Genomic DNA, 14,256 nt, shown 5'->3' with positions numbered 1-14,256 from the left:
GGTGTATATGACATATATATATGAGGTGATAGGACAGCTATAGGATATATTAGGAGGTGTGTATGACATATATATGAGGTGACAGGACAGGTATAGGATATATTAGGAGGTGTATATGACATATTTATGAGGTGACAGGACAGGTATGGGATATATTAGGAGGTGTGTATGACATATATATGAGGTGACAGGACAGGTATAGGATATATTAGGAGGTGTATATGACATATATATGAGGTGACAGGACAGGTATAGGATATATTAGGAGGTGTATGACATATATATGAGGTGACAGGACAGGTATAGGATATAATAGGAGGTGTATATGACATATATATGAGGTGACAGGACAGGTATAGGATATATTAGGAGGTGTGTATGACATATATATGAGGTGACAGGACAGGTATAGGATATAATAGGAGGTGTATATGACATATATATGAGGTGATAGGACAGGTATAGGATATATTAGGAGGTGTATATGACATATATATGAGGTGACAGGACAGATTTAGGAGGTGTATATGACATATATATGAGGTGACAGGACAGATATAGGATATATTAGGAGGTGTATATGACATATATATGAGGTGATAGGACAGCTATAGGATATATTAGGAGGTGTATATGACATATATATGAGGTGACAGGACAGGTATAGGATATATTAGGAGGTGTATGACATATATATGAGGTGACAGGACAGGTATAGGATATAATAGGAGGTGTATATGACATATATATGAGGTGACAGGACAGGTATAGGATATATTAGGAGGTGTGTATGACATATATATGAGGTGACAGGACAGGTATAGGATATAATAGGAGGTGTATATGACATATATATGAGGTGATAGGACAGGTATAGGATATATTAGGAGGTGTATATGACATATATATGAGGTGACAGGACAGATTTAGGAGGTGTATATGACATATATATGAGGTGACAGGACAGATATAGGATATATTAGGAGGTGTATATGACATATATATGAGGTGATAGGACAGCTATAGGATATATTAGGAGGTGTATATGACATATATATGAGGTGACAGGACAGATATAGGATATATTAGGAGGTGTATATGACCTATATATGAGGAGACAGGACAGGTATAGGATATATTAGGAGATGTATAAGACATATATATGAGGTGACAGGACAGGTATAGGATATATTAGGAGGTGTGTATGACATATATATGAGGTGACAGGACAGGTATAGGATATATTAGGAGGTGTGTATGACATATATATGAGGAGACAGGACAGGTATAGGATATATTAGGAGGTGTATATGACATATATATGAGGTGACAGGACAGGTATAGGATATATTAGGAGGTGTGTATGACATATATATGAGGTGACAGGACATGTATAGGATATATTAGGAGGTGTATATGACATATATATGAGGTGACAGGACAGATTTAGGAGGTGTATATGACATATATATATTAGGTGACAGGACAGGTATAGGATATATTAGGAGGTGTGTATGACATATATATGAGGTGACAGGACATGTATAGGATATATTAGGAGATGTATATGACATATATATGAGGTGACAGGACAGGTATAGGATCTATTAGGAGGTGTATATGACATATATATGAGGTGACAGGACAGGTATAGGATATATTAGGAGATGTATATGACATATATATGAGGTGACAGGACAGGTATAGGATCTATTAGGAGGTGTATATGACATATATATATGAGGTGACAGGACATGTATAGGATATATTAGGAGGTGTATATGATATATATATGAGGTGACAGGACAGGTATAGGATATATTAGGAGGTGTGTATGACATATATATGAGGTGACAGGACAGGTATAGGATATATTAGGAGGTGTATATGACATATATATATTAGGTGACAGGACATGTATAGGATATATTAGGAGGTGTATATGACATATACATGAGGTGACAGGACAGGTATAGGATATATTAGGAGGTGTATATGACATATATATGAGGTGACAGGACAGATTTAGGAGGTGTATATGACATATATATATTAGGTGACAGGACATGTATAGGATATATTAGGAGGTGTATATGACATATACATGAGGTGACAGGACAGGTATAGGATATATTAGGAGGTGTATATGACATATATATGAGGTGACAGGACAGATTTAGGAGGTGTATATGACATATATATATTAGGTGACAGGACAGCTATAGGATATATTAGGAGGTGTGTATGACATATATATGAGGTGACAGGACATGTATAGGATATATTAGGAGGTGTATATGACATATATATGAGGTGACAGGACAGATTTAGGAGGTGTATATGACATATATATATTAGGTGACAGGACAGCTATAGGATATATTAGGAGGTGTATATGACATATACATGAGGTGACAGGACAGGTATAGGATATATTAGGAGGTGTATATGACATATATATATTAGGTGACAGGACAGGTATAGGATATATTAGGAGGTGTATATGACATATATATGAGGTGACAGGACATGAATAGGATATATATAGCATAGAGTGCATGTGTGTATTCCAATGAGGACACAATTCTGTGAATTAGCATCTCCACCATTTTGTGAGTAACAGCAATCTCATTCTGTGAGAGTTCTGAATCTGCAGTTAACCACATGGTGTCATGGCATACCATATCTGTATAATGCAAGGAACACATCCATTAAGGCGTCAGCCTTAATGATCGTAATTTCATTGCTTTTTGAAGTTTGAGTGGCAGAAAATCAATGTTTTGTGAAATTTCAGATCATTTCTAAGAAGCCTTAATGGGACATATGAAACCATAAGTTTTTTTGTCTATGGAATTTCATAGCTTTTTTAAAATGTATTAACAATCAGGGTTTGGAGGAGCAAACCGGGCCACCTGCATGGGAGAAGGGCAACAAAATGGTACATTAGCGCAGGTGGAGGAAGGCTGGCACACAGGTGGTATTTTGGGGATGCACAGGGAGAGACGGCTGCGGAAGCGGGCTGCAGGAGTGCAGGGTAGCGGCATGCGGACCAGTGGCAGCAGTGCACAGGGGCATCAGCGGGTGACAGAGGTGCTCACTGGCGCTGGGCATGCATATGAGAAAATAAGACACAGATACATGGATGAATCAGTGGGATCTATCTATGCATCTGTGTTAAAATATTAATTTGCATTAAAACAAAAAAAAAGGACACTCCCCCCCTCCAAACACCACTGGTCCCGGGCTTTTCACCGCCGGTCCTGGTTGTGAAAATACGGAGGACAAATTCTGTAGGGGTCCCCGTTATTAGCACAACCAGCAACAGACTAATTAGAAAGAAATGGGAATCTCTATAGAGCATTCTGGAAGGGAGGGCAGGGTGTTTAAGGGGCTACACTTCAATAGCTATAGGAGGTACCAAACTGAGATTTGGCATGGACGGGTAGAACTATCGCTCGGTGTATCATGACAATTTTTTTTGGGGGGGGGAGTGGGGGGAGTAATCTAAATTTCCAACTGTAACTTTTTTCTGACACTCTCAGGACCACTTTTCTGCTGTTCTCTATGGGGGATTTTTGGGAAGGCATAACTCAGGGTAGGGGTGGCATTTAGACTTGGGGTCTGTTTTATTAGGTGGCTCTTTTTCCAGTGTAGGTGCTTTTGGGGTTCAGGTAAATTAAAAAGTTACAGTTTTTAAACTATTACCTGAAGAATCTGCCGTTGTAGAAGGCTGCACAATATGTTGAAACTTCCTATCTCTACAAAGGCAGATTCTTGAGGTAATAGTTTAAAAACTAACTTTCTCAATTACCTAAAACCCAAAAGCAATAAAACAAACCACAAGTCTAAATGCGCCCCCTACCCCGAGTTATGCCTTCCCAAACATCCCCCATAGAGAAAAGCAGAACAGTGGTCTCAACTGAATGTGTCAGAAAAAATGATAGTTGGAGATTTAGATTACTCCCAAATCCCCAATTTTAATTTTTTTGCCCTGAAATTTGCCATGCAGCACTGAGCGACAGTTCTACCCGCCCGTGCCATATTTCAGCTTGGTACCTCCAATTGCTTTTGAGGTGTAGCCCCTTAAACACCATGCCCCCCCTCTCCGAAATTCTCTATGGAGATTTCCATTTTTTTTAGACTGTGCCCTTATTATATTTATAATATACATATATATATATATATATATATATATATATATATATATATATATATAAAAAAATAGTTCTGCATGGTGCAGTCAAGTTTATGGACCAATTGTATTGTACTTCAAGTGGGTATTTTATTAATTCACTTTTGCCCCTTTGTATTATTATTATTATTATTAATAATAATCTATTTGTTCAAAGCCATGCAATAATTAATAGTATAAGGCAGGCATTGGCTTTCTCGGGTCAAGCCCCATCTCAGTTATAGAGCTGGGAAAATACTGGGTTGTATATAGATCCCCTTCAGTGAATGTACCGGATCTGACGTCAGAAGTGCGTTTCCATGCTCTGACACTGTTGTATCTCGCCACAGATTACTATTCCCTCTCTATGTCCACGTGGATAGTAACGGATGATGTCAGGAAGAGAAACTATCCGCAACCGGAAATACCGGGACGAGATGCAGAAGATGCCAGAACTCTACAAATAGCAAATTTAGTGGTCGGGATTCAATGGAAGGAGTTAAGGCTGGAAGGGGGAGGAGTAATTAGTAGATCGGAGATAGGGGAGGGGTCAACAATAATTCTTAAACCACCCCGCCTAAAAGAAAGGTCTAGATCCGCCCCTGTCTGGCAGGTGAGCTATAATTTGTGCACCAGGAGATAGTATATTATTATCTGTATATTATCTAGCTACATTACTGAATAGATTTGTGTTCCTATAAACACATTTGTGAGCCCTTACCCTGAAACCTAATAATTGCAGATGTTTGGGCCTCTGGGACAGTGTAGAAACTATTCATACTCAGGCTGTTATTAGTATTGGACAGGATCTAGTTAGTGGCAGCGAAGGAATCCATCAAGTCCAATGCTGGATCTGTGTAGGCCTTGCTGGTGGAGCAGGAGTTGGAGGTGATACTGGGAATTAGTGGAGCAGGGGTGGGAGGTGATACTGGGAATTAGTGGAGCAGGAGTTGGAGGTGATACTGGGAATTAGTGGAGCAGGGGTAGGAGGTAATACTGGGAATCGGTGAAACTGGGGTGGGAGGGGATACTGGGAATTGGTGGAGCAGGTTTGGGAGGCGATACTGGGAATTGGTGGAACAGGGGTGGGAGGCGATACTGGGAATTGGTGGAACAGGGGTGGGAGGGGATACTGGGAATTGGTGGAGTAGGGGTGGGAGGTGATACTGGGAATTGGTGGAGCAGGGGTGGGAGGTGATACTGGGAATTGGTGGAGCAGGGGTGGGAGGGGATACTGGGAATTAGTGAAACAGGGGTGGGAGGTGATACTGGGAATTGGTGGAGCAGGGGTGGGAGGTGATACTGGGAATTGGTGGAGCAGGGGTGGGAGGTGATACTGGGAATTGGTGGAGCAGGGGTGGGAGGTGATACTGGGAATTAGTGGAGCAGGGGTAGGAGGTGATACTGGGAATTGGTGGAACAGGGGTGGGAGGGGATACTGGGAACTGGTGGAACAGGGGTGGGAGGGGATACTGGGAATTGGTGGAGCAGGGGTGGGAGGGGATACTGGGAATTGGTAGAGCAGGGGTGGGAGGTGATACTGGGAATTGGTAGAGCAGGGGTGGGAGGTGATACTGGGAATTGGTGGCGCAGGGGTGGGAGGGGATACTGGGAATTGGTGGAGCAGGGGTGGGAGGTGATACTGGGAATTGGTGAAGCAGGGGTGGGAGGGGATACTGGGAATTAGTGAAACAGGTGTGGGAGGGGATACTGGGAATTAGTGGAGCAGGTGTGGGAGGGGATACTGGGAATTGGTGGAGCAGGTTTGGGAGGGGATACTGGGAATTGGTGGAGCAGGGGTGGGAGGCGATACTGGGAATTGGTGGAGCAGGGGTGGGAGGGGATACTGGGAATTGGTGGAACAGGGGTGGGAGGGGATACTGGGAATTGGTGGAGCAGGGGTGGGAGGTGATACTGGGAATTGGTGGAGCAGGGGTGGGAGGTGATACTGGGAATTGGTGGAGCAGGGGTGGGAGGTGATACTGGGAATTAGTGGAGCAGGGGTGGGAGGTGATACTGGGAATTGGTGAAACAGGGGTGGGAGGGGATACTGGGAATTAGTGGAGCAGGGGTGGGAGGGGATACTGGGAATTAGTGGAGCAGGGGTAGGAGGTAATACTGGGAATTAGTGGAGCAGGGGTAGGAGGTAATACTGGGAATTGGTGAAACAGGGGTGGGAGGGGATACTGGGAATTAGTGGAGCAGGTGTGGGAGGGGATACTGGGAATTGGTGGAGCAGGTTTGGGAGGTGATACTGGGAATTGGTGGAACAGGGGTGGGAGGGGATACTGGGAATTGGTGGAACAGGGGTGGGAGGGGATACTGGGAATTGGTGGAGCAGGGGTGGGAGGTGATACTGGGAATTGGTGGAACAGGGGTGGGAGGTGATACTGGGAATTGGTGGAGCAGGGGTGGGAGGTGATACTGGGAATTGGTGGAGCAGGGGTGGGAGGTGATACTGGGAATTGGTGGAGCAGGGGTGGGAGGTGATACTGGGAATTGGTGGAGCAGGGGTGGGAGGAGATACTGGGAATTGGTGGAGCAGGGATGGGAGGTGTTGAAGATAGATATCTTGGATGAAGGCATGTACAGATCTGCCCAGCTATTTTGTTGCTCATGGCGTGGCATGCAGGCCTCTGAGTCGTGCCATGGACTTGTGGCGTACCGTGGTATTCTTCAACGAAGGATACGCTATGACTTGTAATACAGTGCTTAACCGCTGGGTGGCGAGTGCTCCACTGTTGTAATTTGTACTGAATGCCTTGTAATGAATGCCATACTGTTAAACTTTAAATTGGATGGATATCACATTCACAGCATTTGCATGTTCGCACAAACAATATCTTTAATGTCACATAATGTACATACAGTAAGATCTTATAACAGGATGCAAATCAGTACACATACAGTATTGTACATAACTGAACAGTAGAGAAGTTGCCCGAGTTATCACGGTATAACCGATACTGTAGATTAATGAGATGTATGCACAGCTTTCACTGAGATGGGATGAATTACAGTATGACAATTTAAAAAAAAAAATTAAAAACAGCAGCGGGAGGAGTGCACAAGGATGAGGCCACTCTGTGCGGTTCAGTGTATCTGGCGTGTGGGCTAGTGGTTAGGTGATCACTTTGGAAGAATTATGGTCCTGGGTTCGATCCCTGGAAAAGAATATATATATATTTTTTTGGCACTGTCTGCTCTGGACACTATAGTGAAACTACTGTAGTAGTGCTGTACTGTAATACTGTAGTGTTGTTGTTTACAAGGCTGCTTAAAAGTAAGACATTACAAACTGATTGTGGATTTAAATAGTGCAAAACTTTCGTCAATGGCTGCACTGTGGTGGCTGTCAGCTCCGAGGGGTTGCAATGGGATTTCTTGTGTATGCCCAGTGGAGGGGTTACAATGGGATCTGTGGCGCCAAGCCATATGCCATGTAGCACTATGCCATGGCGTATGCAAGATCATCACTGCGCATGCGCAGTTGTCTGTATTACTACAGTACTGTACGGTATGCTGTTGAATTTTCACCCTTGCACCACTCTGCGCTGTCCAAGACTTGTACACAATAGTAATTTCATGACTTCAGAAACCGCTACAGTAGTGCGCTCTGTTTAAGAGGGAAGCCTCTAAATTACAAACTGACTGTGCGTTTAAAACATGAATTTTGCACCACGCTGTCCTAGACTTTGACACAATAGTGATTTCTGTATTACAAACTGACTGTGCGTTTAAAGTGCAAAATAGCGTTACGCCGCAAACTTGCGACAATGTAGATGCGGTGTCAGCCTTGCACACTATAGCGACGTCTCTTGAGCTGTAACTGAGAGTGGCCTCTGTCTGTGAGAGGACTCTGTATTACAAACTGACTGTGCGTTTGAAGCGCAAAATAGCGTTACATCGCAAACTTGCGACAATGTCGATGCTGTTCCAACCTTGCACACTATAGTGATTTCTCATGTCCAGTAAGTAGTAGTGGGATCTGTATGAGAGAGAGCTCTCTGTATTACACGGTTGGCGCTATGGTGGCTGTCAGCCATCTCCGATGGATTAGAAATGGCATCTCTGGCGCGCACATGCCCAGTAGGAGGGTTGCAATGGGATTTCTGGTGCATGCCCAGTGGGCCGAGAGTCATACACAGTGCATCAGGTCCCTTCCCCCAAAGCAAGCAAGAGCCTCTCATTACCATAATAAAAGACGCTTTGTTAATCCATTTACTGTAAGCAGTCAGCTCTGCCCTTGTGTCCTGAAAAATGCTACGAATAGTGACCATTGCCAAGGACACCATCCCCCATCTGCTAGGACAACTACTGTAGTGTGCCGCTATGAATGTGTCTGTACTGTATATTAAAAACTGATGGTGCGGTTGAATTTTGCACCACACAATAGTATGCCGTGTCGTTTGGCCGTCCCCGTAGATGCTGATTTGCATATCGAGTTTCTATCACACACCGTTTACCGCTGATCGTTTCCTAGTCTCCCACTGCCCCTTTTAGTCCTGGTCCTCGAGGCCATCTTGTGTTTCCTCAGCGGCCATCTTAGTATCAGTTGTAATACTGCAGTGTGTAATGTCCTGTTTGTTTCCTTCATAGACACATCTTTGTGTATTAAGGGACATACTGTATGTATCACAGCTTGATGTGAGATAAAATTGGGAAATATATATCACCAATAAGCTCCAAATTATCATTTATTAAACACAGCCTGCAAAATATGTCTCTTAGTTTCCATCAGCAGCCACATTTCATATTACAGTACAGTATCTGCTGGTGTAAATGTGAGGAAATGGAATGTGTAATACTGTTTAGCCGTTACTGTACAGTACTGTATGTTTAGCCCTGGTCATGACAGTACTGTATGCCTGATATACAATACTGTACTGTATATATTCGGAACTGATATAGAGCGCCAAATGTGCTATGTGTAGAACATAAATTTAAACTTACTGTGTACTATACCATTAGAAGCATTAGTGCAAAAGTAAATGTGCAAAGAAGTACAATAATGCAATGATAGGTACAGTACAATACTGTACGTGCATACAATTATACTGTATACAGTAAATACAATGTAAGGTGCAGAATATTAAATAATATATCATTTTTTGTCTTTTATGTACTGCCCTACACAGTACAGTATGTGTGAGGGTCAGGTCTACTGTACTGTATATTCTGAAATTATTATTTTTTTATATTCATATATTATGGCATTTTTAGGCTGATATACTGTACACAGTACTGTAATATTCCGCACCTTAAATTGTATTTACTGTACGTACTGTATATAATTGTATGCACATATTATACCTACAGTACTGTATCACTGCATTATTGCACCACTTTGCACATTTAACTTTTACACTAATGGTTCTAATGGTACTGTACACACTAAGTTTTGATTTATGTTGTAAAAATAGCACATTTGGCGCTCTACTTTACAGTACTGTATATCAGTTCAGATATTCACACATTACTGATGAGCTTACACCTACCGTACTGTACAGTATATAATTAGGGAGTGTTTTTAGACACCTGTATTATTTATCATATTTATTATCTTGTGCCTCTATACAACCTCACAATATTGGTTAGTTCTTTAACAGTTGGCGCTGTAATCTCCTATATTTATATACGGTATAACACACACACAGTGAAAAGAGATAGTGTAAGGTACTTTACCAACCAATCAGCTCCCAAATGTAATTATTCAAATGCAACGTTGAAAAATTACAGTTGGGAACTGATTGGTTGGTGCAGTACTGTACAGTACCCTACAGTATAATATCTCTTTTCACTGTCTCCTAACACTGCTTAGTACTGTGTACAGTACTTTACCATACCGTATGTACTGTATTTGATTGAATCTACGGTATATTTACTGTTGAAAAAAAACACTGAAAACAACTTTTAAACTAAAACTGAAAGTAAAGTACAGTACTGTCTTTATCCGGCATTTGAAGCAAAGGTTTTTTTGATGCTCCCGCTTTGTACCCTTTTTGGCACAGACAAACAAATTACTGGGCATATAGTACAGTAGCACTTTTAGCCATTGATTTGCAGATGGACACGAGCATTTATTCTGTGTGAAAGGGTCAACATACCAGTACTGTACGTCGAAATGACCAGGTCTCCGACCCAGGTTAAATGTAAGGTCAAAGTGACCCTTTCACACAGTAAAAATCTGATCAGCAAATTACTGCACTAAGTACAGTAAAGTGCTTTACTGTAAATGCTACAGTACTGTAATTAGGGTTATTACTGGAGTTGTATAGAGTACAGTAGCAGCACATTCTTGAAAGTGCAGTATGAGTACTGTAATTGTTTACAGTGTTGTAATGTGAAACATTTACTGTATACAGTACATGTATTTCCACTATTTTACTTAATATTGTATTTAGTGTCTTTATACTTGTGTATTTCAGAGTGCACCGAACTGTGAAAATGGTGAAGAGCAAAGGTTTTTACAACGGAAACGAATCTTACCCACTTCCAATGAGCAAAAGGCTGAGTGCACTAGTCCCACAACGGTCTACAAGCAAACCTTCCAAGAAGAAAACAGAGAAGGAAAATGTACAGGTACCTCTTCTAGTCAAGGCAAAGAAGAATGCAAAGCCCAAGAACAACGCTTTGCAACTGGACATAGGAGAAAATGGACCAGGGAAAGTGGAGCAACCCATGAACGTCCAGAACCAGGAGGAAACACCAGTGATTTATGGACCCGAAGAACTGGACACCTTAGAGCCTCTGGTTTGTACACCTGTGGAAGATGTATCCAACTCACCAACTCGTCAAAAACTGTCCTTCCAAGAAGATAATGCATGCACATGTAGCTGTGCTAAGATGGTGATGGTGAGAGACCTTATGGGAAAAGTTGGTCATCTGGAGGTGAAAACTGACAACTTGAAAGAAGAGCTGAAGGACACCATTGCAGAAGCAATGAAAGAAGCAATCCGGCAAAGTAAAGAAGAATGGCAAGAGGCCGCTGCCCAGAGTACCAGGAAGAGACATGACCAGGCAATACAGTATGAAATGGTCACACCAGATGAATTTGAGCCTGAGGATAACGACAACGATTTCAACTTGGAGACTGACCCATCATTCCACTTGCTAGATATGGACACTACAGTGGCATCAGAGCACTTGGACATGACACCAGGGCCATCATACAGCCTGCCTCAGTGGGAGAGTACACCAGTGGCATCATATCGCCTGCCTGAACGGTCAGTTGAAGAATCGAGGATTAACAATGCAAGCTTGCCTGTACTTTCACCAGGAACGCCTGTCATGTCGAGCACGCCAGCACCACTGACTGTATTTGGAACACCCTTACCGGATATACCACTGGCTGTAATCAATGTTGACAAGGACAATGAAATTTACAGAGCTGCCAATTATGAGATGCATCGATATGCACAAGCAATATTTCAAGAACACGTGCCCTACGACCTCTATTACAATTGGACCAAGCGGGTGAACTTTGATGGCAGGCGGAAGAAAGTGCCAATCCCCAACAATTTAAGAGAAGATATCCTCTCAAGATGTCGGACAAGATTCAGGATTGGAAAAGATAAACTTACCCGGATAAAGGACACGTTGAATGGGGTGCTGTGCATGCCAAGAAAACATGCATGGAGGACAGTCACACATACAAGTACAGATCTTCAATCAACACACACGACTTGAAGGGACTTGTCAGAAGACAGGAAGACCCGGCGCCGCCGCTGGCCAGGACGAGGCAGCGGCCGAAGAAAGAAGCAGAGGACAGGAGAGGACTAAAGGGGTGGAAAGCAAAAGAGCTAAAGAAGTTCCCCCCAAAAGCCTCTTCCACCATAACAGGTAGGCCCTCTGTGAGGCCAAATGTACTGTACCGTACAATAATACTGTAGTTTGTTAGGCTGGTGAGTTACAGTAGGGCTGATATTAATGTTACAGTAGATTAGTGTGACACTATTAGAGCAGGAAAGGGCCTTGCATGGCATATTCTCTCTCCTACAGGGACCTCTGTGTGGGATTGAGCGGGACGAAGAACAAGAGTATCTCCAGTGAGTACTGTATGTACCATACCTGTGTGTCTGTCTTTTACTGTCTGTTCGTCTCTACCTATCCTCCTTTCTTCAGAGCGTACAGTGGACCTTGCACTCCGATGCAAGGTAGAGTCTGCACCTGGTATAGGTGAAACTCTAGATCTGAGGCCAAAAGTGCCAGTGATGATTTTAACTTAAAAGCCTAATCTTTTTGTGTAGTCCTCGGTCCGGTAGGGCGTATCGGTCGGCATTGTAGAAGGACTGTTCTCACGTCATCTCCTTCCTCCTAGGTACTGTACAGTAGTCATGTCCGTGTCCAGCTTGGGACTCCAGGACGTGCCTGCGGCAGAAAAAAGAAGCGGGGGACAGTAGAGGACTACGGGGCTGGAAAGCAAAAGAGCTAAAGAAGTTCCCCCCCCCTCTGTACAGTATGTTAGGTTAAATAAAAATTGTCATTACTTTATAAAATTGGTGTTTGTACTGTATGTAATTCAGTCTAACGGTGGGTACACACTGGGCGATTAAAGTGGACGACTGAACGATAATATCGTTATCGTTCAGTCGTCCACTTTATCTTCCATTTTTAACCCCAAAACGATGAACGATAACGACGACGCGCGTTCCCGCGGGTCGTTCGTCATCATCGTTCATCGGGCTGACATGCAGGCCAACCTGACGATCTCGTCAGGTTGCTGCATGTTGGGGAATGGGGGAGAGAGCCCGGTGCTGAACGATATCGTTAATGATATCGTTCAGCGGCTGTGCTCAATGTCATGAACGACATTGAGCACAGCCTGCCGGGGACCCACTAGACGATATCGCTCAGGGAGCATATCGTGTAGTGTGTACCCACCATAACTGCGTCTGAGACCCAACACGTGCATCTGTCATTAAAAAGGTACAAAAAGTCAATGACACACAGATGCAAGGGCGTATCTTCCTATTGGCCAGGATTTCACTCACCAGGGGCACGCCGGCCGATGGGGGTTGCCGCCCACAGTCATATACTGTACAGTATCCCTGTTGCCCGTCCCAGTGATTTTACGGCTGCCCGGCACTTACAGTTGTATATAGTACAGTAGACATACAGTACTGTACACACTGAGGGCCGTATTCAATTTAGGGGTGGTCTATTTACTTTTTTTTAGCCGATCTTGTTTTTTCACTCCAAGGGGTGTATTTACTGTACTAAGCAGTGTTAGGAGACAGAGTGAAAAGTGACAAAAAGGTGATAAGGTGCCAGCCAATCAGCTCCCAACTGTCATTTTTCAAACACAGCCTGTGAGATGACAGTTGGGAGCTGATTGGCTGGCACCTTTTCACTTTCTTATCACTTTTCACTCTGTCTCCTAACACTGCTTAGTACAGTAAATACACCCATTGGAGTGAAAAGACGAGATCGGCTAAAAAAAAGTTTTGCCGATTATGCCATTTCGCCAGGCGGAAAATTATCGCCGTATTCAATTTGAAAGACTTTCCGCCTAGGCGGGCAGTCAATGCAATGTACAGTAAGACAGTACGCAAAAAGTTTCGCCTACTGTATGAATAGCAGGCGGAAAAAAGTGGTGAATTGGGGTGCAACGTTGCGGGAAGCCTTCAACGTGCAGCCTTCAGACAGTCCCCTAAAGGTACTGTAAACTGCATAATTTTTTTTTAAAACAAACACTGACAGTCAGAACACCCCAAAAGTTCACTTTCATTTTGGGGGCGGAAGAAAAAAAATTTGGGGGACAAAGTTAAGGATGTAGGGGTACATTTACTAAGATGGGAGTTCTATTTAAGAAGTTACTGTACTGTATGTTGCCCATAGCAACCAGATTCTACTTTATCTACAGTAGCACCTTCTAGAGGATAATACCTAGAATCCGATTGGTTGCTATGGGCAACATCACTTCTTAATAGAACTCCCATCTTCGTAAATGTACTGAGTTTAGTAAGGGTTGGATAACAATACTGAACAAAAGTAGCGAAGAATTAAAATTTTTTTTTTTTTATTAAAGGTCTAGAACAGGCGGGACAGGCAGGTGGGCAGGTAGAGAGACGGAACACGTAACC

The sequence above is a fragment of the Taudactylus pleione genome, unplaced genomic scaffold (assembly GCF_031769625.1).
Source record: "Taudactylus pleione unplaced genomic scaffold, aTauple2 ptg002044l, whole genome shotgun sequence".
Lineage (NCBI taxonomy): Eukaryota > Metazoa > Chordata > Amphibia > Anura > Myobatrachidae > Taudactylus > Taudactylus pleione.
The sequence above is the reverse complement of the archived record's forward strand: the minus strand, read 5'-3'. Positions refer to the sequence as shown.